Consider the following 27108-nt stretch of genomic DNA (forward strand, 5'->3'; position numbering starts at 1 on the left):
TTACTATTTTTAGGACTGAGAATACATGCTCTTTTTACGTTTTACATACTAGACACGAGTACTTAAACTTTATATATGTGTGAGTTACAAAATGACATAAAGATTCCCCTTAGCTCGGTAACGTTTAATCATTGGTTTCCTAACCGTGAACGCGAATCTTAGATAAGGATCCATAGGGTTTGACAACCCCACTCGGGCTAGTCGCGCTAGTAGACAACGGGTGTTTAATACTTCGAGGACAAACGCACTCGCCAAGTGCACTTTTAGGGGGTGATATACATACGTTAAGTCTAGTTACTGGGTGCCCACGGTTAAGCATATACTTTATCATACTGATTTGAAATACTGATTTAAACTGCTGGTTGAAGCTCTGAAATCTCGTGGTATACATTACTTTACTGATTACAAACAAACTATAGCTCACCAACATTCGTGTTGACTTTTTAGCGTGTATTTCTCAGGTGCTTAGACGTTGTTGCTTCTACTGTTAGACTTGCTGTCTTGGTATTATAGACTTGCTGTTACGGACATGCTGTGTTAGATTTCCGCTGCATTACTTAGAGATGTCTCAATCATGGAACTTTCATTTTGCATTCACAACTTACGTTATTTTTAATCAATGGCTTTGTAATGACCTTTTGGTCTCATACTTATGTTAATGCTTCTATTCATAGGAATCACATTATCTTTTGTAAAACGTTATCTTTTCATGAATGAAAAAATTGGTTTTCAAACAGCATATAGTGTTTGACCTTATAATGATCCTGTTGTTGATGATCCGTATACGATGATTTTGTACGAGGCGTCACAAATAACAATGACCCTGGTCTATATCGGGTTTGGGTCATATACTGGGTATGCCTTTTTGTTTTTAAATTTTAAGTAGATTAGCTAAGTTCCTATTTTAGTCTAAAGCAATCTAAGGTTATTTTAAAGTAATCTAAGGTAGTCTAAGGTAATCTAAGGTAGTCTAAGGTAGTCTAAGGTAATCTAATCTAATTATAAGGTAATCTAATTATCCTAAATTTAGATATGTTTTTTGTTCTTACTACTGATTCCCTGGTATTTCGATAACAGAGCTTCGCACAAACTATTCAACAAACCAAGTGGCCAGGCCGACTACGGAGAGGTAGGATCCTTTTGGTTCCAACATAATTGGAGACTGTTTGGAAAATCCAACAACCAAGTCCGTGTATAATTATCTTTCTTAGAAATCACTAAATGCTTGTGAATGAGTTTGATAAAAGTAGTATTGACAATACCAGTTCCCCGGTAGTAGCGCCAAAAACTTGATACCACCACAATGGTACGGCTGAAACGGACGGTTTATGCGGTGTCGTTAGGCCGTAAGGCGTCAGAATCAACCACCATCAGGGGGTAACAGTTTTAAATTTATATTTAACGGGGCCTAAATCGTACTACTCCTCATTATGAGTAAGGGAAGTATGACATAGGGTCGTATTTTTAAGATATCAGTAGAATCAAACCTATATCTAAAACCTAAGATAATCCTAAGGTACAGGAGTAGTGGTTTGTTACCTAATTTTGGATTTTCTAGTTTATCAAATAAAGTAAAGTAAATGTGATAAAATTTGCAATTCAGATAAGGTTAAAACAAGTGTGTGCTATGATTTCATCAGTTACTTTGTCAGGATTATGGAATGCTGGCTCATGGATAGGCAGTGACCTTGTATTCATTACACTGGTCCTAAACGCCCCTGTCATAAGACATGTCACTGGGTAATGCGATAGGCTTGAAGATTCTGAATAGACAGCAATGTCCCTTATCCCCGACGCCCGTGCAGTCTGACTATAGGCATACACGTTTAGACGGCTCATCCAATTGAGCGACTCGGTTGGGTGACGTATTAACATTTCACAATGGTCTAAACTTTCTTAAGCATAATAGGATACAGGGTTTTCCATATCTGAGAGACGTGATGTACTTCGATGCTTTCGTTAGTGATTGGGTTTAAAAGATAGTTAGGCCCTTAAAAAGAGTTCAACCATTAAGAACACCATGGCCAAGTCAAGGTTGACTTCCATGAACACGTTTGGTTATCCTAACGGTCCAATCCTTTATGTGTTCGAACAAACAGTTCCTTAATTAACCAAGAATCCCTCAAGCGGGGTGCAATGCTTGAGACCACGTTATGGTGAAGTGTAATAATCAGCACTGACCGGGTTCCATGGCCTTGCTTAGCAGAGGTACAGCTTACAACAACCGTTGTGCTTCTGCGTGCACGTATGAAGTTTATATGCTTGATGACTACACTAGCATGGTCTAGGACTGACAATGTACTAGGGGTCTAGTTAGATGTTTCACTACGAAAGAGTCCTCAGTCGGAATCCAAGGCTCGGTGGAGTTACTACAACCGGTGTGCCTCACTCAAACTCACGTTGTATCCGATAGACTTTTCTTACCAAGGGGTGACATAGATAGTGTACTCCGAATCGGGGTTCGCAACTTCCCAATAACGGAGCCAATAACTACGTTCTATTAGTTGGAAAAGCGATTGAGTTCAAAGCATAATCGGAAAGCATATCGACAACATACACAAGCCATAATATTATTTCGGCATTATAACTTACTACATCATAACATACACTAAAGATAACTACTCACTAATCATGGCAACGATATCACCAGGCATAATAATGGAAAACATTATATAAAGATAAAGGATAGAAGTACCAGTAGATTAAACGAGTTCTGAATACAAAAGTGACAACTTCAAAATCCAGACCGCTCCTAATACAATCTTCGGCGTTCTTCTCCGAGTACTAGGTTTCCCGCACTGAGTTGAAGACCTTGAAAGTATGACTAATATTGTAGAAAGGGAGAGAAAGAAGTGAATTGAAGTGTGTGTTGAAACGGATGACAAAGACTGTGACGACCCGGAAATTTCTGACCAAATTTAAACTTAATCTTTATATGATTTCGACACAATAAGCAAGGTCTGTACTGTCGAGTCTCAAAACTTGTGAACTATTTTCATGAAGTAATTTAACCTCAGACTGTGGCCGATGATTCACGAACAACTGTGTAAATAATTATGTAGATATATATAAATATAGAAGTAAATACACATATAAATATATATAATATTAAAATCTACATATATATATATATATATATATATATATATATATATATATATATATATATGATTGTATTTAAGAAATATTACATTGTAATAGTTATTAAATGTAATTATAAGTAAAAATATAATTGATGTTATGCGAGGTGTATATGAAATAGCTTATATTTTACTAGAAAAACTATTAAATACGATACAATTTTACACAAGATATTTATTTATTTATAGAATGGATATACTTAAACCTTGATACAACAATTATAGGCAGTGTACCTAATCGTACAGTAGTGTAGTTTTTAGTAAGTCCGGTTCGTTCCACAGGGAAAATCTTTAAACAAAGCTTAACGCTATATTAGTTTAATTTATAAAAATAAAAATATATATATATAAGTAACATTATTATTATAAAAGGTGGGATTTTACCGTTTAATGACCGGTTTGTCGATTTTAAAACTTTAGTCGCAGTTAAAACCTAATGTAAAATATTAAAAATAAATACAAGACTTAATTTAAAGCATAAAGTAAATAACGATAATGAAATTGCGATAAATGAAAGTGCGATAAAATAAAAGTGCGATAATTAAAAAGTACGATAATTAAAAGTGCAATTAAATACAATACAATAAATAAAAGTACGATAATTAGAAGTGCAATTAAATATAAAATAAAGGAAATTAAATATGAAATAAAAGAATTATGCTTATTTAAACTTCCGTAATCATGATGTTTGACGTGTTGACTTTAGTTTTATGCTCATGGGTTAATTGTCCTTTGTCCTGGATTATTTAAAATGTCCGTCTGGTTTTTGTCCATAACAGTCCATCAGTCATAAATATAAAGTGCGAGTGTCCTCGTCAAATTATCCTTATACCCGAAGTTAAATATTCCAACTAATTGGGGACTTAAACTGTAACAAAGTTTTAATACTTTGTTTAATAATTACACCAGGTTATTAACTGCGTGTAACCCAAGGTTTTAATATTTTGTTATCAATTATGCCAAGTGTCCTTGTACATAATTTCACCCCTGTTTTAATAATTCCATAGACTATTAATCCATTCCCGTGTCCGGTTAAATGAACGATTATTCGTACATATAAATATCCCGCCCATCGTGTCCGATCGAGTGTATATGGTTATTTATAGGGACGTCCAATTGTAAATCTTTATATTAAAATTAACAAACTATCATTTAGTTAAACAAATATAAAGCCCATTAATAGCCCATAGTCTAATTTCCACAAGTGTCGTTCTTTTGTCCAAACCCCAATTATGGTACAAAGCCCAATTACCCAATTTTAATAATTAGCCCAACATCATGATTACTTCGGCTTTAAATAAGCATAATAATAACTTAGCTACGAGACATCAAATTAAAAAGGTTGAACATAACTTACAATGATTAAAAATAGCGTAGCGTTACACGGACAGAATTTCGACTTACACCCTTACAACATTCGCTAACATACCCTTATTATTAGAATTAAAATTAAAATTAAAATTAAAATTATAATATATATATATATATATATATATATATATATATATATATATATATATATATATATACACGTTTAGATAGAGAGATTAAAGGATGGATATATAAAACGTTCAGAATGCGCGAGCTTTTATAGGCATTTTGTCCAGGACATCTCCGCGAGTCGCGGTATTTTTGTACTACAAACTCCACAAGTCGTGGAGTTCGTAAATCCAGCTCACACAAGTTTGGATCCTAGTCTGCCGAGGGTTTTATTATATAAATATAATATATATATATAATTTATATAATTAATTATATATTATATTATATTTATATACATAGTTAACTTGTAATTTTTAGTCCGTTGCGTCGAGCGTTGAGAGTTGACTCTGGTCCCGGTTCCGGATTTTCGAACGTCCTTGCGTACAATTTAATATCTTGTACTTTGCGTTTTGAATCTTGTACTCTTGTAATTCTGAGACGTTTCTTATCAATAATTGGAACCTCTTTGATTGTATTTTGTACTTTTGAGCTTTTTGGTCATTTGCGTCTTCAGTTCATCGAATCTGTCTTTTGTCTTCACCTTTTATTATTTAAACGAATATCACTTGTAAATAGAACAATTGCAACTAAAATCTTGTCTTTCTTGAGGAATAATGCTATGAAATATATTTTCGTTTTTAGCATTATCAAATATTCCCACACTTGAGCGTTGCTTGTCCTCAAGCAATATAGTCTTGAAATACTAGAATCACTTCTTTATTCTTCACACTTTGTACATCAGTGATTTCTATACGGCGGTATAAACAATGGTAGTAACGATGTGGTTTACAGTCCCACATGACTATAAAAATTAAGATCCATTAAGGAAATTGGATCTTTATGAAAACATTTGATCTTTTGAAAACTAAATCTAGTTTTTACCCTAGATAAGTTTTCCGGAATAACCCTTCACCGGTGTATGCAAAATGTTTTTGTGGGTTTGGTGGGTTTCAGAGTTGAAAATTTTAGCTCAAAACTTATGGTTTTGTGTCACCCACTTGCTAACCTTGTATTAGGAAAGCAACACATCCAGTATACTTGCTCCGTATATTACCTTTCGATAAACTATTGTCCGGTTGTAAAGGAAAGCGTTGAACAAGCAACTGTTAAGGCAATGTCCCGTGACATGCTTTTAATTATGGTCTATAACTTATCGGATGCAATTACTATCCTTGGTAGGAGCAATAGTAAAGCTCACCCTTATAATTTGTCAGTCTGGTACAAGGTCCTGTCTTTGACCATGCTATGCAACCACCATTCTTACGGTGGACACCCGATTTGGTTCAGGTGACCTAATGAATTCCAGGTGAATTCCTAGGATTTTACGTTCAATGGTAATGAACGCATTGAAAATAGGTTTTCAGAAAATAAATCGGTTTGTAATTTTGATCAAAATATTTTCTCGTTCAAGCTCGAGTTTAGATATCATCGAATTCCATGAGTTTGTAATTCTCAATCTTTAAGGTCAATCTCTAGGATTGAGTAATATCAGTCTTAAAAGCTGATTTTTGATCTTTAAGGAGATTATCCTTTCTGGGGATCTAATTCATTAGTCTTATCCAGCTAATTTGCACGGCGTCCTCCCCATTTTACGAGACAGATCCTCTCATGGTTAGGATAAGTCTGACCACTTGGCGACCCTGTTTTATGCTGAGGTCCGTAGATTTCCTGCTGATTTTAGAGATGACTTTTCTAGGTTTTTCGTCAACCTATAGCTGGTCTGGAAGACAACTTCATGACCTAAATCAAGAAGCGCGTTTCTCTTTCGGAAGACTTTACTTCCTTTTAATGATGGAATTGATTCATCGTGTAGATCCATCTCTTCTTTTCTTTCATCGGGTAAAACAGTTAATTATCGTCCAAAACAAAAGTATTTTCAATTATTTGTACAAAAATATGTGATATATATTTTGAATAACTTGGTAAATTTTCCCACACTTGGCTTTTATTTTCTTTTATTTGCCTTTTTATTGTCCTCTATTTCATTTTAAATGGATTCTAACATTTTGGTTTGTTTCTCAATTTATGTCCTTTCCGAGGTAACAATAATTTCGGTGTTAACACCTAGTTTTATCGTTCATAAATATGTATAAACATGATTTTGAATTCATTTATTTGAAAATTTTGAAAAATTTTACTAGAATTGGGTAGTCAGTATATAAGACTAGGGCTGTTCTTTGTTATCAGAGAGCACTAGATTCTAATACAACTACTGCGTTACTAGTATTTTTAATGGTAACCAAGTGTATAAAGTAAAAATTTTAAAATCCGAAAGAATTTAACCCCTTCCCACACTTAAGATCTTGCAATGCCCTCATTTGCAAGAAATCAGTAACAATTTAAATTATTGAGGGTGATTAGCGTAGAAAAATGATCAAATTTTACCAAAGTTTCCAAACATATTGGCGTTTGTTTGCTGAATGATAAATGGTGCATATCATTTGTTCATTCCGTCTTGTTGTTACATCACATTTATTTTTCATCTTGTCGTCAAAATTAGTTGCTTTTGCTGAACTTAATGCCAGTCTTTGAAAATGCGTTGTTTTACCCTGTTGTGTACATAAGATAAACTGCAAACATATATATACATATTTTTGAAGTTTGGTATATTACCCCACATTCAAAAATTATTAAAATCTAATAATAAAAGTTAGAAAATTATAAAAACTATTACAATATCAACATAAGTGTTAAATGTAGTAACATTACAAAAATAAAATAAATAAAACTAAATAAACTAGGGTTGATACTGATACTAGTAGGGGTTCCATGCATAACCGTATGTGTTATAAAATGCTTCAGCTGGGTTATAAGTAGGATACGGTGGTTGGATCTCTATAGACCAGGGAGGAAATACGGGCTTTGGAGTAGGAATATAGTTTCTACCTATATGTTGGCAATGAGCTATGATGTGGTTTTGATGAACTTGCCAATCTTCAAATGCTCGATGTCTAGCATTTTCATACTCTTGTGAAGCTATAAACCTTTGCATTTCTGTCATTTCATTTCCCCCTCCCACATTACCTGGATGTTGATCTCTTTTAACCTGTGGATGTCTTCCATTATATTGTACTGCGGCATTATTTCGCCTCTTCAAAACCTTAGCACCATGATATACATTTAAACCAATTGTATCGTGGGGTTCTGGTTCTTCGATTAATAATCCCCCCGACTTATATCCATATCGAGATACTCAGCAATTAATGTAATAAATATACCACCTCCTATTATATTGTACGGTCTCATCCCCCTAACCATAGCTGATAAATAATAACCCACACAATAAGGTATACTTATAGCGCTTTGTGGGTCTCGAATACACATGTGGTAAAATAAATCTTGCTCATTTACCTTTTCCTTATTTTACCTCGCTGTGTAATCGAGTTCGCTAGAAACCTGTGAATTACTCTTAACTCAGCTCTATCTATATCCAAATAAGAGTAATTTCCCCCTTTTAAATCGGTGATGGCTAGTCATTTGACTCCATACACCATGCGTATCAAAATTTTCATCAATCTTCCTACCATTTAATATCAACCCTCGACAATCGGCAGATGCTAGCTCCTCGGGCGTACATATACGTAAGGCCTGAGCCATGTCTAGTAGAGACATGTGGCGCATCGAACCTCCTAACAAAAATCTAATAAAAGTTCGATCGGTTAAACTAGCTACCCGATCATTTATTTCTATACTACATAATAATTCTTCACACCATACTTTATATACAGGTCTACGCATGTTGAATAATCGTACCCAATCGTTAAAAGTAGAATTACCATACCTCTGTGTAAGTAATTCTCTAATCCGTTCGCCCAATCCTACGGCTTCTAACGGTTCCCATTCTATTACCCTAGGTACTTCAACAGCTTTAGAATGAAGAGTGTGCAAGCTCCTTTGGTATTTTGGATAATCTATCCAACGTCTGTCTAATCTCAAGTTCGAGTGCAAATCTTCCACGTGCATATCTGAAAATGTCATAACTGGATGAGGTATATCTTGTTTGTAATAGTTATCAACATCCTATTGTTCCGCATTCTCAGGAGGAGCAATGCGAGCTTGGGATGAAGATTCACCCCTTTCAGTCGTTTTCCTTGAGTAATTCCCTGATAGCATCCTTCTCAACATGATTTTGTGAAAGATTTGATGAAAAATGGCCAAAAATTGCGAATTTGTGTGTGTTTTCGTGTGTGTTTTTGCCAGTATTTGAGTTTGGTTGGGAAGAAACTGGTCTGTTCGATCCCTTTTATTTTTTTCTGGATTTCGCAACCTCCGCGAGTCGCGGTACTTTCCTCTTTCAAACTCCGCGAGTCGCGGCTCTTTTTTTTATTTTTATAATCATTAACTTATAAAACAAATATAAAATAAATTTAAAATTTTGTTTTCCTTGGTTTTTAGGACGAGGTCGTTTCGAAATGATGTCCTAGTCCGTCCCTCGACAAAATTTTAAAATTTGTCTATTTAAAGCGCAGTTTTAAAAGCAAAGATTTTTTTTGGGTTTTTTAATGTTTTTGACATACTTTAATTCAATAAGATTAAAAATAATGATAATAAAAGTTCTCGTCCCTCCCTCGGGTAAAGCAATTTCAGTTCAACGACCTAGTCTTCAACTTACGACGAATTTTAAAAATCATATTTTTAACTTAGCAAAATAAAGTAAATTTTTGTTTTTAAATTCACACCAAACTTAAATTAAAAATGCATAAAATTAAAAATTCACACCAAACTTATATTATATTTTTGTTTTTATACATACAAACTTATATTAAAAATATTAATTTTTTCAAATATTTACAATTTTAAATATATTGATTTTACAAAGTTCAAAATATTAATTTAATTTTTAAATATTAATTTTAAAAACATGGTAAAAATAAAATTAAAAATCTTTTTTTTTTTTTTTGCTTTTTATCCCACTTTAATCAATCAAATATTATCAAAAACATACGCCCCTCTTTTCGGTAAAGTAATTTCGGTTCCATGACCTAATTTAACTCATGATGAATTTTTGAAATATTTTGGGTTGATTGATTAAAGATATTTATACCTTAAGAATAAACGTTAAATTTCGCAGTGATGTAATAAATTTTTGTATGATATCAATAATTTCGGTCGCAAGACCTAATTTTATTGAATACCAATTTAATACTTTATAGCGAACAAATTAGCGTTTATTATCAAAAGGTTAAAAATAAAAATAAAAATAAAAACTGTACAAACTTACCTGTGAAATATATTTCTTAGTGATATGCTCTAGTCCACTCATAAGATAGTCGGACTAATTGGTTTTCCATGGCTACATAGGCGTAACCTCGAGCATTTAATGTTTTTTCTTCTAAACATATAAACGGTCCGTCTCTGCATAAAGTAACAAATTCGGTATTTGAATAGGTTTGATTATTTGAACATTTACCTTCGTGTGACCATTTTTCGCATTTGTGACATTTTTCAAGGTGTCGTGCTCTTCTTTTCACTGCGAATTTTGATTTTCCTTTACCAAATTGTAACTTATTATTTTCGCATATGGATTCTTTTCTTACTCCGTCTAATTTTTTTCTGATTACTGATACCAGTTCACTCGGTAGTGTGTCATTATTACGTTTAGTAATCAAAGCGTGTAGCATTAGACCATGGTTTAATTCACAGGAAGTCTTCATTTCGTAAAACCTAAAAAAAAAAAAAAAATTCAGAATGGGGGGAGAAGACTAGTTCTTTAGGGTCTGCTAGGGAAAGACCATTCGGGTTCTATTTTCGAGAACTACACGAAAATAGAAAATCTAACTCTAACAGAAATACATATTATCCTTTAAAGACTTGATTCTCCCCACACTTAGTTAGCTGTGGTATCAAAATTGTGATTAACTTCGTTGTCAACTTCCATCGGACTATCTATGTAGTGTTTAACTCTGTGACCATTAACCTTAAATTCAATCCCATTTGAATTTATTAATTCTACTGTTCCGTATGAGAAAACTCTTTTGACTATGAATGGTCCAGACCATCTTGATTTTAATTTTTCAGGAAATAGCTTGAATCGTGAATTGAAAAGAAGAACTCTGTCTCCTTCTTTAAATTCTTTTGAACTTCTGATTCTTTTATCATGCCATTTCTTCGTTCTTTCCTTATAGATTAACAAATTTTCGTATGCTTCATGTCTTAATTCTTCTAATTCGTTTAGTTGACTTAACCGTAGACGTCCAGCTTCATGTAAATCAAGATTACATGTCTTCAAAGCCCAAAATGTTTTGTGTTCAATTTCTACTGGAAGATGACATGCTTTTCCGTAAACGAGTTTAAAAGGTGTGGTTCCAATTGGAGTTTTGTAGGCTGTTCTAAAAGCCCAGAGTGCATCCTCCAATTTTATGGACGATTCCTTCGGATTTGATCCTACGATTTTCTCTAGAATACGTTCTAAAGCTCGGTTGGTATTTTCAACTTGTCCACTTGTTTGTGGATGATAAGCGGTGGAGATTTTATGAGTTACTCCATATCTTTTAAGAACTTTCTCAAGTTGATTATTACAAAAATGAGTTCCCCGATCACTTATTAAAGCTTTCGGTGTTCCAAACCTTGCAAAATGATGTTTTAAAAAGTTGACTACAACTCGTGCATCGTTAGTTAGGAGAGCTTGTGCTTCCGCCCATTTAGATACATAATCAATGGCTACGAGAATCTAGAGATTATTATGAGATTTTGGAAATGGACCCATAAAGTCAATACCCCAAATGTCAAATACTTCACATACTTGAATGACATTTTGTGGCATTTCATCATGTTGACTTATTTTTTCGGCCCTTTGACAAGCATCACAGGATTTGCAAAGAAGGTGTGTGTCTTTGTAAATTGTAGGCCAATAGAATCCAGCTTCATAAACTTTTCTAGCTGTTAGTTGAGGCCCATAATGCCCTCCTGTTGGTCCTGTGTGACAATGGTTTAATATTTTACTAGCTTCGTCTCCAAATACACATCGGCGTATTATTCCATCGGGACAACTTTTAAACAGATGTGGATCTTCCCAGAAATAGTGTTTTATATCACTGAAGAATTTCTTTCGTTTTTAGTACGATAATCCTTTTTCAAGGAATCCACATACTAAGTAGTTTGCATAGTCTGCAAACCATGGAATTTCATTATAATCTATCTTCAATAGATATTCATCAGGAAAGTTGTCTTGTATGGCCGATTCATTTAGAACTTCTAATTCGGGATTTTCAAGACGAGAAAGATGATCAGCGGCGAGATTTTCTGCTCCTCTTTTATCTCGGATTTCAATATCAAACTCTTGTAAGAGTAAGATCCAACGGATTAATCTTGGTTTAGCATCTTGTTTCGAAAATAGGTATCTAAGAGTAGAATGGTCGGTATAGACCACCGTTTTTGCTAGAACGAGATATGAACGAAATTTGTCAAAAGCAAAGACAATAGCAAGGAGTTCTTTTTCATTAGTTGTGTAGTTCGTTTGTGCTCCTTGTAACGTCTTACTAGCATAATAAATAGGTTGAAATCGTTTTTCAATCCTTTGTCCTAAAACGGCTCCCATTGCAAAATCACTTGCATCGCACATTAGTTCAAACGGTAGATTCCAATTTGGTGTTATCATGATCGGCGCATTAGTGAGTTTTTCTTTAAGAATATTAAAAGATTTGATACATTCCTCTGAAAAGATGAATGGAGCATCCTTTTCTAGGAGTTTATTCATAGGAGTGGCAATTTTAGAAAAATCTTTAATGAAATGTCGGTAAAAACCGGCATGTCCTAGAAAACTCCTAACTCCTCTAACATTGGTGGGATGTGGAAGTTTAGAAATTACATCTACTTTAGCTCTATCCACTTCAATTCCTTCCTTTGAAATTTTATGTCCAAGAACGATGCCTTCTTTAACCATGAAATGACATTTCTCCCAATTAAGAACTAGATTTGATTGTTCGCATCTAATAAGCATTCGTTCAAGATTAGCTAGACATGATTCAAATGTATCACCGAAGACTGAAAAGTCATCCATGAAAACTTCCATGCATTCTTCTATCATGTCATGAAAAATTGCCATCATGCACCTTTGAAAGGTTGCAGGGGCGTTGCAAAGTCCAAATGGCATGCGTTTGTAAGCAAAAGTACCATAAGGGCATGTGAATGTGGTTTTCTCTTGGTCTTCGGGTGCTATTGGAATTTGAAAATATCCGAAAAAACCATCTAGAAAACAATAGTAACTGTTTCCGGCTAATCTTTCCAACATTTGATCAATGAAAGGTAAGGGAAAGTGATCTTTTCTGGTGGCGTCATTTAATTTTCTATAATCAATACATACACGCCATCCTGTTACAGTCCAAGTAGGAATAAGCTCATTTTTATCATTTGTAATAACAGTCATGCCACCCTTCTTACGCACGCATTGAACTGGGCTTACCCATGGACTATCAGAAATTGGATAAATTAAACCTGCATCAAGTAGTTTAATAATTTCTTTTTTAACAACATCTTGCATATTAGGATTTAGTCTTCGAGGGCGCTGCACATACATTTTATGACCTTCTTCCATAAGGATTTTATGTGTGCAATACGAAGGACTTATTCCTTTTATATCATGAATCTTCCATGCAATGGCTGGTTTATGAGCTTTCAACACAGAAATGAGTTGAGATTTTTCATTTTCAGTAAGAGAAGACGATATTATTACAGGTAATTCAGATTCACCATGTAAATAAGCATATTCCAAATGGTTTGGAAGTGGCTTTAACTCTAATATCGGTGGTTCTTCTATCGATGATTTATATCGATATCTGTCTTCTTCTTTTAGCATTTGAATTTCTTCTGTTGTTGGTTCATATCCATTAGCTATTAGTGTAGCTAACATTTCAATTTCATCAATTGGTTCAGTTCCTTCTCCTAAAGAACATTCTCCTGTTCCTTGTAATTCTGGAAATTCTTCTAACAATTCTGCATGTGAATCTATAGTTTGAATATAATAGCATGTATCATGTGCAGATTGCGGTTGTTGCATAGCTCTATCATCTGAAAAGGTAACACTCTCGTCCTCTATACTTAGGGTCAGTTTCTTACCAAACACGTCTATCATTGCTTTAGCCGTGTTTAAGAATGGTCTTCCTAATATGAGAGGAACTTGAGAATCTTCTTCCATGTCCAGAACAACAAAATCTACTGGAAATACTAAAGTACCAACTTTAACTAGCATGTTCTCCATTATCCCTCTAGGATATTTTATTGATCGATCAGCTAGTTGTATGCTTATTCTTGTTGGTTTCAATTCTCCAAGGTCTAGTTTAGCGTATAGTGAATACGACATTAAATTTATACTAGCACCTAAGTCTGCCAATGCTTCTATTGAACTAAGACTACCCAGAAAACATGGAATTGTGAAACTTCCTGGATCTGATAGTTTTTTTGGTATCTTATTCAACAGCACTGCTGAACAATTAGCATTCATAGTAACAGCCGAGAGTTCTTCCATTTTCTTTCTATTTGTGATTAGATCTTTCAGAAATTTAGCATATCTAGGCATTCCTGAAATCACATCAATAAAAGGAAGATTTACATTTATCTGTTTAAACATATCCAAGAATTTGGATTGCTCGGCTTCAAGTCTCTCTTTTTTCATTTTACTCGGATAAGGAAGTGGTGGTTGGTATGGTTTAACATAAGGTTTAGCCTTAACTGTGTTATCTTCATTAACCTTTTCAACTACCGGTTCTTTTTCCTTATCTTGTTCAGGTTGTGGTTCTTGTGGAATAGGAATAGCTTTCTCAGAAATTACAGGTATTTCAGGTGGTTTAAGTGTTGTACCACTTCTTGTGGTAATAGCTTTAGGTGTTTCATTCCGGGGGTTAGCATTTGTATCACTAGGTAAACTTCCCGGTTTTCTTTTACCTATTAACCTTGCTAGGTTACTTACTTCTTGTTCCAGATTTTGAATAGAAGCTTGTTGATTTATAAATGCTTGAACATTTTGTTCATTGGATTGTTTTTGAGATGTGAAAAACTGTGTTTGAGTTTCAACTAGCTTCGTCATCATATCTTCTAAATTTGGCTTTTTATCATCCGTTTGTTGTGGTTTGTTTTGAAAATTAGGTCTTTGCTGATTGTAAGTATTATTGGATACTTGTTGATTGCTAGGACCTTGTTGGTTATTGTATGGAACATTTCGATTATAATTCTGGTTTTGATTGTAAATTGTTCTTGGCGGTTGATAATTATTCTGATAATTATTTCCAGGCCTTTGGTTTATGTATGAAATATTCTCTCTTTGTTCCATTGTTAGTTCAATACTGAGACAATCTTTTGTCAAATGTGGTCCTCCACACTGCTCACAACTAATTCATATTGAGTGAATATCTTTAGTCATCTTTTCCATTCGTCTCTCGACAGCATCTATCTTTGCGAAAATGGAATCTAAGTCATGGCTAGAATCGGCTCTAGCTGCTTTAGATGATCTAACGATGTCTTTTTCTTGGTGCCACTCATGTGAGTGGGAAGCAGTGTTTTCAATAATTTTATAAGCATCAGTTTCTGTTTTCTTCATAATAGAACCACCAGCTGCTATATCGATGTCTTTCCTTGTAGTGATGTCGCATCCTTGGTAAAATATTTGAACTATTTGACAAGTGTCTAAACCATGTTGCGGACATCCTCTTAATAACTTTCCAAATCTTGTCCATGCCTCATATAGAGTTTCATTCAGTTTCTGTGTGAACGTAACAATTTCTCCTTGAAGGCTCACAGCTTTAGATGCCGGAAAGAATTGTTTAAGAAAATTTTCAACTAAAACGTCCCATGTATCGATCGCCCCTTCAGGTAACGATTCCAACCAATCTTTGGCTTCTCCCTTTAAAGTCCAGGGAAATAACATGAGATATATCTGTTCATCTTCAACTTCTCTTATTTTAAATAGTGTGCAGCTTCTATTAAAGGTACGAAGATGTTCATTTGGATCTTCCTTCGGCGCACCACTAAATTGGCATTGATTAGTTACCATGTGTAGAATTTGTCCTTTGATTTCATAATCTGGCGCATTAATGTCTGGATGAGTAATTGCGTGACCTTGGCCAGTGCGTTTAGCTCGCATTCGGTCTTCCATACTTAGAGGTTCCAGATTTTCCATAATTGAATTTATTGAATCTGAATCACTAGAGGATTCTGATTTAATGGTTCGTTCCTCAACAATCTCTGTTTGAATGATTGGTGGTTCTGGAGGAAAAATTAATGGTTCAGGATCTATGAATTGCCCCTGAATATTCTCCGGATTCTCAATTGTGAGATCGGGTTCAAAAAATGGATTATCGGAAATTTGAATTGGAGTACTTGGTCGACTGGATGACGATTTTAAAGAAAAATCAACGGCGACAATATTAGCTAGATGTCTTGATCGAGTTACAGGTGGTGAACGTACAAAAGGTGGTGAACGTCTTGCTCGGTGCATTCACTGAATATCCTATTAGTTTTTAAAAGGAAATAAAAATTATATAAGTTATCCAATTAATAGACTTTTCTGATTTTGCCCACGTTTCGAATAGCCAAAAGATGCAGCAGAGGGGCAGGATTCATTTGGTCTCAATATAATTGAGTACTGTTTGGCTCCAATAACCCGGTCCACGTACAAATCCAACTATTACTACGAACCAGAAAATTTTGATGTCTATCAATTTAACCACTTAAAATAAATTTTCGTAATTTTAAGAAATTTAGAGAAGAAGTAGAATAAAAATCTATGTCCTAAAACTAGAATGTCGAGAAATAAGAAAGAAAAAGAGCGCGTCGAAAAAGGTCGAAAAAGAAAAGGGTTGGAAAAAAAATAAATAAAAGGCGTCGAAAAATAAGAAAGAAAAAGAGTGACTTATAAAACTTTAAAACACTCGACTAACCCAACCTTATTACTATCACTAACTTAAAATTAAAATTGCAAATTGAGATTACTAATTGGAGTAATAATTGATACATAGGTAAAAGGCGTCGAAAAATTCTAAAGCACCTAAATCTTAGTCTAAAGAAAAAGCACTTAAGGAGTTTTACGGCAAAACCTAAAAATCTAGAAATAAAAATAACTATGGCAAAAATTATATTTAAAACTAAATACGAGCAAAAAATACAAAAAATTACGCTAAAACAATTAAAAAGGGATAAAATATAAAAATATACTAAAAGTTGTAAAAATTACAATTTTTATAAAAATATTATTTTTATATTATTTATTTTATAAAACTATTAATTTTAAAATTTAATTAAACTAATTAAACTAAATATATAAAATAATTAAAACTAAACTAAATTAACTAATTAAAAATTAAAAACCTAATTAGGGTTTTAATTTAATTATAATAAATTATACCCCGTAATTAATGCTGATTAGGGTTGCTGGACACGCGTGTCAGGGTGGCTCCGCGAGTCGCTGTGCCACGTACCAGAAAACTCCGCGAGTCGCGGTGATTGAATTTTCAAATGAGGTGCAGGCCAAAATCGTTCGGTTTTTAATATTTTTTTTATTTATATTTTTTATTTTTCTGTTTTAATATTTATATAAAATATTTATATTAATTAAATAAAAACTTATGTTTTAAAAACTAAAATAAAAATAGAAATACTTTATAATTTTATAAAAATCTTAAAAATAGATTTATATATATATTATTTTTTTCGGTGTTTTTTTATGTTTTAAATAAAAACAAAATATTTAAATAAAACTTATATTTTTATAAAATAAAAATAAAGAAACTTTATAAAACTTAAATATTTAACAAACTCTTAAAAATATATAAATTTTTTGTTTTTCTTTTTATATTTTTGAATTTTTAAAACGTATTTTTACAAAAGTGTATTTTTTTTATAAAAGTAAACTAAAAATAATTTTTTTTTTAATATTTAGCGTTGCGCTTCCGGATTTTAAGCTAGATTTTATTCCCCGGCAGCGGCGCCAAAAATACTTGATGTTATGTGAGGTGTATATGAAATAGCTTATATTTTACTAGGAAAAACTATTAAATACGATACAATTTTACACAAGATATTTATTTATTTATAGAATGGATATACTTAAACCTTGCTACAACACTTATAGGCAGTGTACCTAATCGTACAGTAGTGTAGTTTTTAGTAAGTCCGGTTCGTTCCACAGGGAAAATCTTTAAACAAAGCTTAACGCTATATTAGTTTAATTTATAAAAATACAAATATATATATATATAAGTAATATTATTATTATAAAAGGGGGTTTTTACCGTTTAATGACCGATTTGTCAATTTTAAAACTTTAGTCACAGTTAAAACCTAATGTAAAATATTAAAAATAAATACAAGACTTAATTTAAAGCGTAAAGTAAATAACGATAATGAAATTGCGATAAATGAAGGTGCGATAAAATAAAAGTGCGATAATTAAAAAGTACGATAATTAAAAGTGCAATTAAATACAATAACAATAAATAAAAGTACGATAATTAGAAGTGCAATTAAATATAAAATAAAGAAAATTAAATATGAAATAAAAGAATTATGCTTATTTAAACTTCCGTAATCATGATGTTTGACGTGTTGATTTTAGTTTTATGCCCATGGATTAATTGTCCTTTGTCCTGGATTATTTAATATGTCCGCCTGGTTTTTGTCCATAACAGTCCATCAGTCATAAATATAAAGTGCGAGTGTCCTCGTCAAATTATCCTTATACCCGAAGTTAAATATTCCAACTAATTGGGGACTTAAACTGTAACAAGGTTTTAATACTTTGTTTAATAATTACACCAGGTTATCGACTGCGTGTAACCTAAGGTTTTAATACTTTGTTATCAATTATCCCAAGTGTCCTTGTACATAATTTCACCCCTGTTTTAATAATTCCATAGACTATTAATCCATTCCCGTATCCGGTTAAATGAACGATTATTCGTACATATAAATATCCCGCCCATCGTGTCCGATCGAGTGTATATGGTTATTTATAGGGACGTCCAATTGTAAATCTTTATATTAAAATTAACAAACTATCATTTAGTTAAACAAATATAAAGCCCATTAATAGCCCATAGTCTAATTTCCACAAGTGTCGTTCTTTTGTCCAAACCCCAATTATGGAACAAAGCCCAATTACCCAATTTTAATAATTAGCCCAACATCATGATTACTTTGGCATTAAATAAGCATAATAATAACTTAGCTACGAGACATTAAATTAAAAAGGTTGAACATAACTTATAATGATTAAAAATAGCGTAGCGTTACACGGACAGAATTTCGACTTACACCCTTACAACATTCGCTAACATACCCTTATTATTAGAATTAAAATTATAATATATATATATATATATATATATATATATATACATACATATACGTTTAGATAGAGAGATTAAAGGATGGATATATAAAACGTTCAGAATGCGCGAGCTTTTATAGGTATTTTTGTCCAGGACATCTCCGCGAGTCGCGGTATTTTTGTACTACAAACTCCGCAAGTCGCGGAGTTCATAAATCCAACTCACACAAGTTTGGATCCTAGTCTACCGACGGTTTTATTATATAAATATAATATATATATATATATAATTTATATAATTAATTATATATTATATTATATTTATATACATAGTTAACTTGTAATTTTTAGTCCGTTGCGTCGAGCGTTGAGAGTTGACTCTGGTCCCGGTTTCGAATTTTCGAACGTCCTTGCGTACAATTTAATATCTTGTACTTTGCGTTTTGAATCTTGTACTCTTGTAATTCTGAGACGTTTCTTATCAATAATTGGAACCTCTTTGATTGTATTTTGTACTTTTGAGCTTTTTGGTCGTTTGCGTCTTCAATTCGTCGAATCTGTCTTTTGTCTTCACCTTTTATTATTTAAACGAATATCACTTGTAAATAGAACAATTGCAACTAAAATCTTGTCTTTCTTGAGGAATAATGCTATGAAATATATGTTCGTTTTTAGCATTATCAATAATTATTATAATAATATTGTTATTACTTTCAACATTAATATCAAGACTAGTGTTATTTAAATATATAATCTATAGATACGAATTTGATATATATAAATTGATATAGTATTATTATTAATATTATGGTTATTATTAATAATATTAGTATTAATATAATTAGTATTATTATATCAGTGTTATTAAAATTATTAATTGTATTTTTATTTAAAATATATAATCTATTATATTTAATAATGATAATATTATTATTACCTTGTTATTATCATTTATTGTTATTAATATTAGTGTTAATATAAATGTAAATAATATTATTATAATTAATTATTAATATTAATTAGATTTAAATAATACATACATATAAACAATTATATATAAATGGATATACATAAAAATCAGATATACATAAAAACATATATATACATATACTATATATATGAATGCAGATACATACACTTATATATATATATATATATATATATATATATATATATATATATATATATATATATATATATATATATATATATATATATATATTAATTAAACAGATACATTATACGAAATACATACACAAAATACAGATATATTTATATAACTTCATATACAGATATATATGAATATATAAAAAACCGTATATATATATATATATATACACAGAAAGCAGCGTATTCTGTTTCAAATCGTTTTCAATGTTGTAGGAAATTTGTTTTCTGCCTAATAGATCGTACCAATCAAGAATCAATCACAGACATAATCCAAAATCTGTTAGCAATCGTATTCAAACTTTAATTATTTATTCTTCCTCTTGTCCTTGTTGTCTGTTTAAAGAGAAGTCGACAGATTCATACATTATATAATTAATCGTCTCAGGAGTTAAACGAATCGTTCTCCATTACCATTATCACTTATATCACCACCTTGTTTCATTTGATTCATTGGATGCCACTACAATCACGATCACCTCCAAACTATATCAACCCCATAACTCATCAAAACCCTTCTTGTTCCTTTCGATCAACTCTAAATTGAAAACCCAGTTAGATGTTGTAGATATTCGAAAACCACCTGCTTGACACAAGCCTGCTACCTCCATCTCCATCGTGGAATCCTCATCATATGAAAACCACGATTACAACCACCATCGTCACCTTATATCGAACCATAAATCATCATTTGATCGCCACTATCTTCTGTGTTCTTCTATTAGTTGGATCCTGTTGAAAACACCATCACCATGTTGCCACCAATATTTATTTTCCTTTCTTCTTCTCTTTCGCTATTCTGCAGCACACCTAGCTGATATTGCTTCCTGTTATTGTAGCCTTCACCACCGTAGAAACAATATATTATCAAGGTATTTTGCTGAGTAATCTGTTTCTATTTCTATCGCAAGAACCCTTACACAACACTCTTTATATAATTGAAATTTCAATTATTGAATAACTTTATCTAGCAAACTATTTTTACGTGTTTCTTTGGGTCCATTTTGGCCGACTTTATGATAAACAAACAACTCACCACAAACCCCACATAAAGAATAACTTTACAGCCATTTGAAAACTCGATACATATTTAATAGGATTTGGTTATTTTAATCGCATGTGGGACAGGTTGAAATTTAAAGTGCCGACATATTAATAACCCCACTTAATAAAGAATGCACACTACTAGTTGTTTGCAATATAGAAAACATAATACAGAAAAAGGAAATCTAATTGTTACGGAGTGCAGTGATTTATATTTTCGATTTGGAAATGGATTTGGTTCAACGGGCTACCTTACAAAAACAGCCCGATATCTTTGTATTAGTATATGAAGGCCCAACATTTGATTACCCAATTCATTCGGTCCATTTAAGATGTGGACCTCCTGATCAGCTTTCACCCCAAGAACCAAAAACCCAGTCAATTGTTTTCCTGATTCAACCACGTTTTCATTTCCTATTCCCTCATTTGATTAAATTTACGACTGTGATGATGTATGATAATTTGATGGCGATAGAGGTTATAAATATACATGATGATGATGGCGAGTTAATATTGATTATGATTGTGAAAGATGTAGTCGATGGGATAAAGAAGACGATTCATTAGTGACGTTAATATTACGTGATTTTATGTTAAGAATAGATGATGATAAGATAAATCATGATTAGGTGATGATGATCGTGGTATTATGATGAATCACGATTATGGTTATTAAATGGTGTTGGAACGATTGAATTTCCTAAGAGGAAAAAGAAAATGAAAATAGATTCGTTATCGAGTTAAATAAATTCAACTTGCTACTTAATTCACTAATAAACGAATGGCTCATTGGTTTGGGAATGGAGCTGTGAAACGAGAGGTCTTGGGTTCAAGGCCGACGGGGGCGTTTATTTTTTTTAAGAGCTTATTTTGAAGGTAGCCTATTTTTACTTATTATTATTATTATTATTATTATTATTATTATTATTATTATTATTATTATTATTATTATTATTATTATTATTATTATTATTATTATTATTATTATTCTTATTATTATTATTATTATTATTATTATTATTCTTATTATTATTATTACTATTATTATTATTATTATTATTATTATTATTATTATTATTATTATTATTATTATTATTAAACTAACACTAATATTAAAGTATGATTAATATTACTATTATTATCATTATTATTATTATCATTATAAGTATTATTATTAGCATTAAGGTTATTATTAGTAGTATCATTATAAATAAAACCATTATTTTTATTATCATTATCATTAATAAAATTATTAATATTATTATCATTAATAGTAAAATTATTATTATAATTATTATTATTAACAGCAGTATTATTATTATGATCCTTATTACTAAAAGTATTTTATTATTTATCATTTTTATTAGTATTATTATTGAAATTAACATTTTATTTAAACTATCATTTTTTTTTCCAAAAGTATCACTTTTATTATTATTAGAATTATCATAATTTTTATCATAATTAGTATTATTCTTATCATTATTGTTATTATTAATTATTAATATATCAAGTAAAGATTTTCTATTTAAAAATATATTTATGGCATAAAAACCTAACCATATTAATATTTTTGAAATAAATGATTATTTACATAAAAATAATTATATCTAATTAAGTTATTAATAAAACACATGATATAAAATAACAAAATAAAATCATTAATAATATATATTTTTGTTCGATTACCATTACATGTGTTAATATACATAAATAAATATAGGTTCGTGAATCCGAGGCCAACCCTACAAATGTTCAATGTCGTCATATGTATTTTTACTACAAAATACATTATGTGAGTTTCATTTGCTCCCTTTTACTCTTTACATTTTTGGGACTGAGAATACATGCGCCATTTTTATAACTGCTCTATTAAATGCTTTTGAAATATATTTTGAACTGAGAATACATGAATTGCTTTTATAAATGTTTGACGAAACAGACACAAGTACTTAAAAACATTCTACGAATAAGTTATGAGTACACCGGAGATCACCCCTTTTAGTCTGGTAATCTGAGAATTTGGGAACTGAGCCCCAAATTGACGCGAATCCTAAAGATAGATCTATGGGCACTAACAAGCCCCAGTCAGAGAATTTAAACTGCTTTAGTACTTCAAAATAGGTATACAACCGTCATCTTTAAAAGATATGATCTGTTTGTGAGGTGTACACAACCGTCATATTTAAAAGAGTGGCCTGATTGTATGCTTTTTGCATGACCGTGCGGAATGCCGGTATGCGGGGGATATTCTAGATGCATTTTGTTAAGGTCGATTACTAGGTGTTTGTAGTTCGTATGAATAACTTTTATACAAAGGTTATGTGTATTAGTTTTTGTGCACAAGATATGTGTACGTTTATTAAAAATTGTGAGGCAACCTACGGGGGAGAAAAGGATACGAACCTACTCTGCTAAGCATTATGAAATATGGTTTCGTACACGAGATATGTATACTATATTTAAATCTTGTGGTCTATTAAAATGATGAATTTTATTGTTTACGATAAACCTATGAACTCACCAACCTTTTGGTTGACAGTTGAAAGCATGTTTATTCTCAGGTATGAAAGAAATCTTCCGCTGTGCATTTGCTCATTTTAAAGACATTATTTGGAGTCGATCATCGCAATGGGACCAGATGTTGGTGACTTCGTCCAGATGGATTAGGTCGGGGTATGACATGTGGTATCAGAGCGGTGGTCTTAGCGAACCAGGTCTTGCATTAGTGTGTCTAACTGATAGTTGTTTTAATGTATTAGTGGGTCTGGACTTCGACCGTGTCTGCATGTCAAAAGTTTTGCTTATCATTTCGTGTCGAAAATTACCTGCTTATCATTCTTAGGGAATCACTTGCTTATCACTCTTAGTCTAGACACATCTTACTGCATTGATTGCATGAATAGTGCATAGACAAAATTTATATCTTAGCGTATCTGCTAATTTATATCTTAGCGTATCTGTTATTGTTACCATTGCCTGACAGCTTTCGTAGATTCCTCCGTAACTTATGGGATTTTAGTATTATATATGCATATGTAAATTATGTATTGTAGGGTACTAATCTGCATCCTATAATCTATTTCTTATCGAAAATCCTTCATCTGATCGTTCGAGATGAATCCCTCAACTAGTTCGAGTCCCTCAGATTCCGATAGCTATTCCAATAGTTATTCCGACAGCTATTCCGACATGGATATTCACCTAAGCTCCGAAAGCAGTGTAAATGAAATGGATCAACTAAACTAGTCATCTTCAATTCTGGATGAATTGGGGATGGGTTCGTAGACGACTTAACCGATGGAGACGCGAAGAAGCCGATCCTTTCCATCCACCACATTCCCCTCTTGGCGAAGAGCCTGAAGCATTTAACGGCGTACCTATTCGAAACACCATTTCCACACTCATTTCTAGAGTGTCTCGCCACGATTATATTCTATCTAAAATTCTAAACCTTATTCACCCGCTCGTTCCGACCGACAATCATCCCGGAATAACAAAAGAAGTCAACGAACTTCGCGCTCGAGTAATCAATTTGGAGAATATGGTGCAAAATTTACCAGCTTCAGCAACAACACCGGCACCAACAGTACCATCAATAACAGCACCAGTACCATCAACAATCCATGTCTCAACATCTCATTCTGTACCTCGAGTATAATCATCGTACTACGTATCGTTCTATCTATTTTATCTTCATTCGACATGGCGATTATGTAATCTCTAATGTTTTAGAGATTATATATTCCTGTTCTAACGTAAATCAAATGAGATTAATATCATATTAACTCATTAAATCTATATTACATCTGAAGAAAATATATATATGTAAGTATATTTTCATAAAGGTTGTAATTAAAAATTCTTTTGTACAAACTGTTAATGATGAAAATATTTTAACGGGTAGGTAATACTCGAGGAATATTTAGATTTCACATTAATAAGTTCCCATTTGGGCAGTTCCCGTAAGTTTCTTTTATCCTTCCCGTTTCTACTCTTTAATTAGTGATAAACTGTAATCATATTTGATTTTTCAAATATTGTTACGCCGTATTGTTGCCACTTCTTGTTCTTTTTGTTTGTGTATTTTAAAAGGAGAGATGTTTATGATCTGCACCATGCAGCCTTAGGTAACTATCTCATCTCAATATCTCATCACATGTTCTATTTTTGTAGTTTGACTTTAAAGCATGCATGCCGTATACGAGCCTATCGATCATTATCGTTTAATGTTTCTGCAGGTCTCTTATATTCTGTGTTATTAGCCGGCGTATTGACGGATGCTATAAAGGATGCCACTGGACGACCTCGGTCTGATTTCTTTTGGCGTTGCTTCCCTGATGGAATTGATGTATGTAACCCTAACTTTATTTCGTTTTGTTAAGTGAAAATTATATATTTCTATATGGTACGACTATTTAATGTCTAAATACATGTTTTTTCACGTTGTACTACTGTTTCATACTATGCTAGATTCAAGTGATTTCTACTCCAATATTTTAGCCGATTTTGAAATTTACCTGGTTCTACATGATCTCTAGAGTTCAAGGTTGCAAAAATCACCAATTGGGGAGTAATCGGTCCAATAGGGAGTAATTGGATGTTGACTAAGTTTGACTGTGACCGATTAATCCCTAATTTGATCGAATAATCCCTAGTAATGCCGATTAATCCCAGGTTAATGATGACTGATTAATCAGATGTTGACCGAGTAACCTGTTAAGAAGAGAGGATCGCCTGGACGTTGGGAGATATAAATTTGAGAGAAAAATAACTCTATTACTCACAAGAATAGATTACACGAGTATTTACAAAACTCTAAAAAAAAACTCTCAAACTCACACACACTATCTAGGTTGTGATTACACTTCTCTAAGTGATTTTGGGATGATTTACAATGAAAGTTTGCATCTCTATTTATAGCTAAGATCTTATAGCGGTAGATAGGTGTAAATGAGGAAGGTTGGCGGAAGTTGGCGGCCGTCATCGTGTTCAAGTTTGCCACTTCCATATGCGTTGTCAATGTCGGTAGCTTTGAACATCTAGATGACGGCTGGAACAGAGCCATCTAGATGACGGCTGGAAACCACTGGAAACCATCAATTCTCCCCCTCCAGCCGAATCAACGAACATTCCAGTTATGTCTCTGCATAACTCCAACTTCTCTCGAGTCACCACCTTTGTTAACATATCCGCAGGATTCTCCTTTGTATGGAACTTGACTAGTCTCAATAGTTTTCGATCAATTACCTCGCGTATCCAATGATAGCGAATATCAATATATTTTGTACGGGAATTGTACATGGAGTTCTTGCTCAAATCTAGAGCACTATGACTGTCACAATGTACCCTGTACTCCTTTTACTTGATTCCAAATTCTTGGAGATAATGCTTTAACCACAACATTTCTTTTCCAGCTTCTGCGGCAGCAATATACTCTGCTTCAGTTGTGGATAATGCAACACACTTTTGTAGTCTTGACTGCCATGAAACAGCTCCTCCTACAAAAGTGTAAATGAATCCTGAAGTAGATTTCCTACTATCAAGATCTCCAGCTATATCTGCATCCGTATAGCCTTCCAAGATTGGATCAGCTCCCCCGTAACAAAGACATATCTTTGTTGTACCTTTAAGATATCTGAGAATCCATTTTACCGCATTCCAATGCTCTTTCCCGGGGTTAGAGAGAAAACGACTCACTGTTCCCATTGCGTGAGCAATATCGGGCCTCGTACACACCATTGCATACATCAAACTTCCAACTGCTGAAGAATATGGTACTGACGACATCTCCCCAATCTCTTCCTTGGATGAGGGATAATAACTCTTACTTAACTTGAAATGGTTGGCTAATGGAATGCTAACAGGTTTGGCATTGTTCATATTGAACCGTTCAAGCACTCGTTCAATATACTTCTCCTGAGATAGCCATAACCTTCTATTCTTCCTATCTTGGGTAATCTGCATTCCCAAAATTTGTTGAGCCTGTCCTAAGTCTTTCATGTCAAAAGACTTAGA

General features: G+C 32.6%; 1 pseudogene; it reads left to right on the top strand.

Annotated features, from left to right (window-relative positions):
- LOC139900463 (lipid phosphate phosphatase 2-like) overlaps positions 1-27108 on the top strand; it is a 145977-nt pseudogene that overhangs the window by 111170 nt on the left and 7699 nt on the right.

Source organism: Rutidosis leptorrhynchoides, chromosome 3, assembly GCF_046630445.1.
Source record: "Rutidosis leptorrhynchoides isolate AG116_Rl617_1_P2 chromosome 3, CSIRO_AGI_Rlap_v1, whole genome shotgun sequence".
NCBI classification, from domain to species: Eukaryota; Viridiplantae; Streptophyta; class Magnoliopsida; order Asterales; family Asteraceae; genus Rutidosis; species Rutidosis leptorrhynchoides.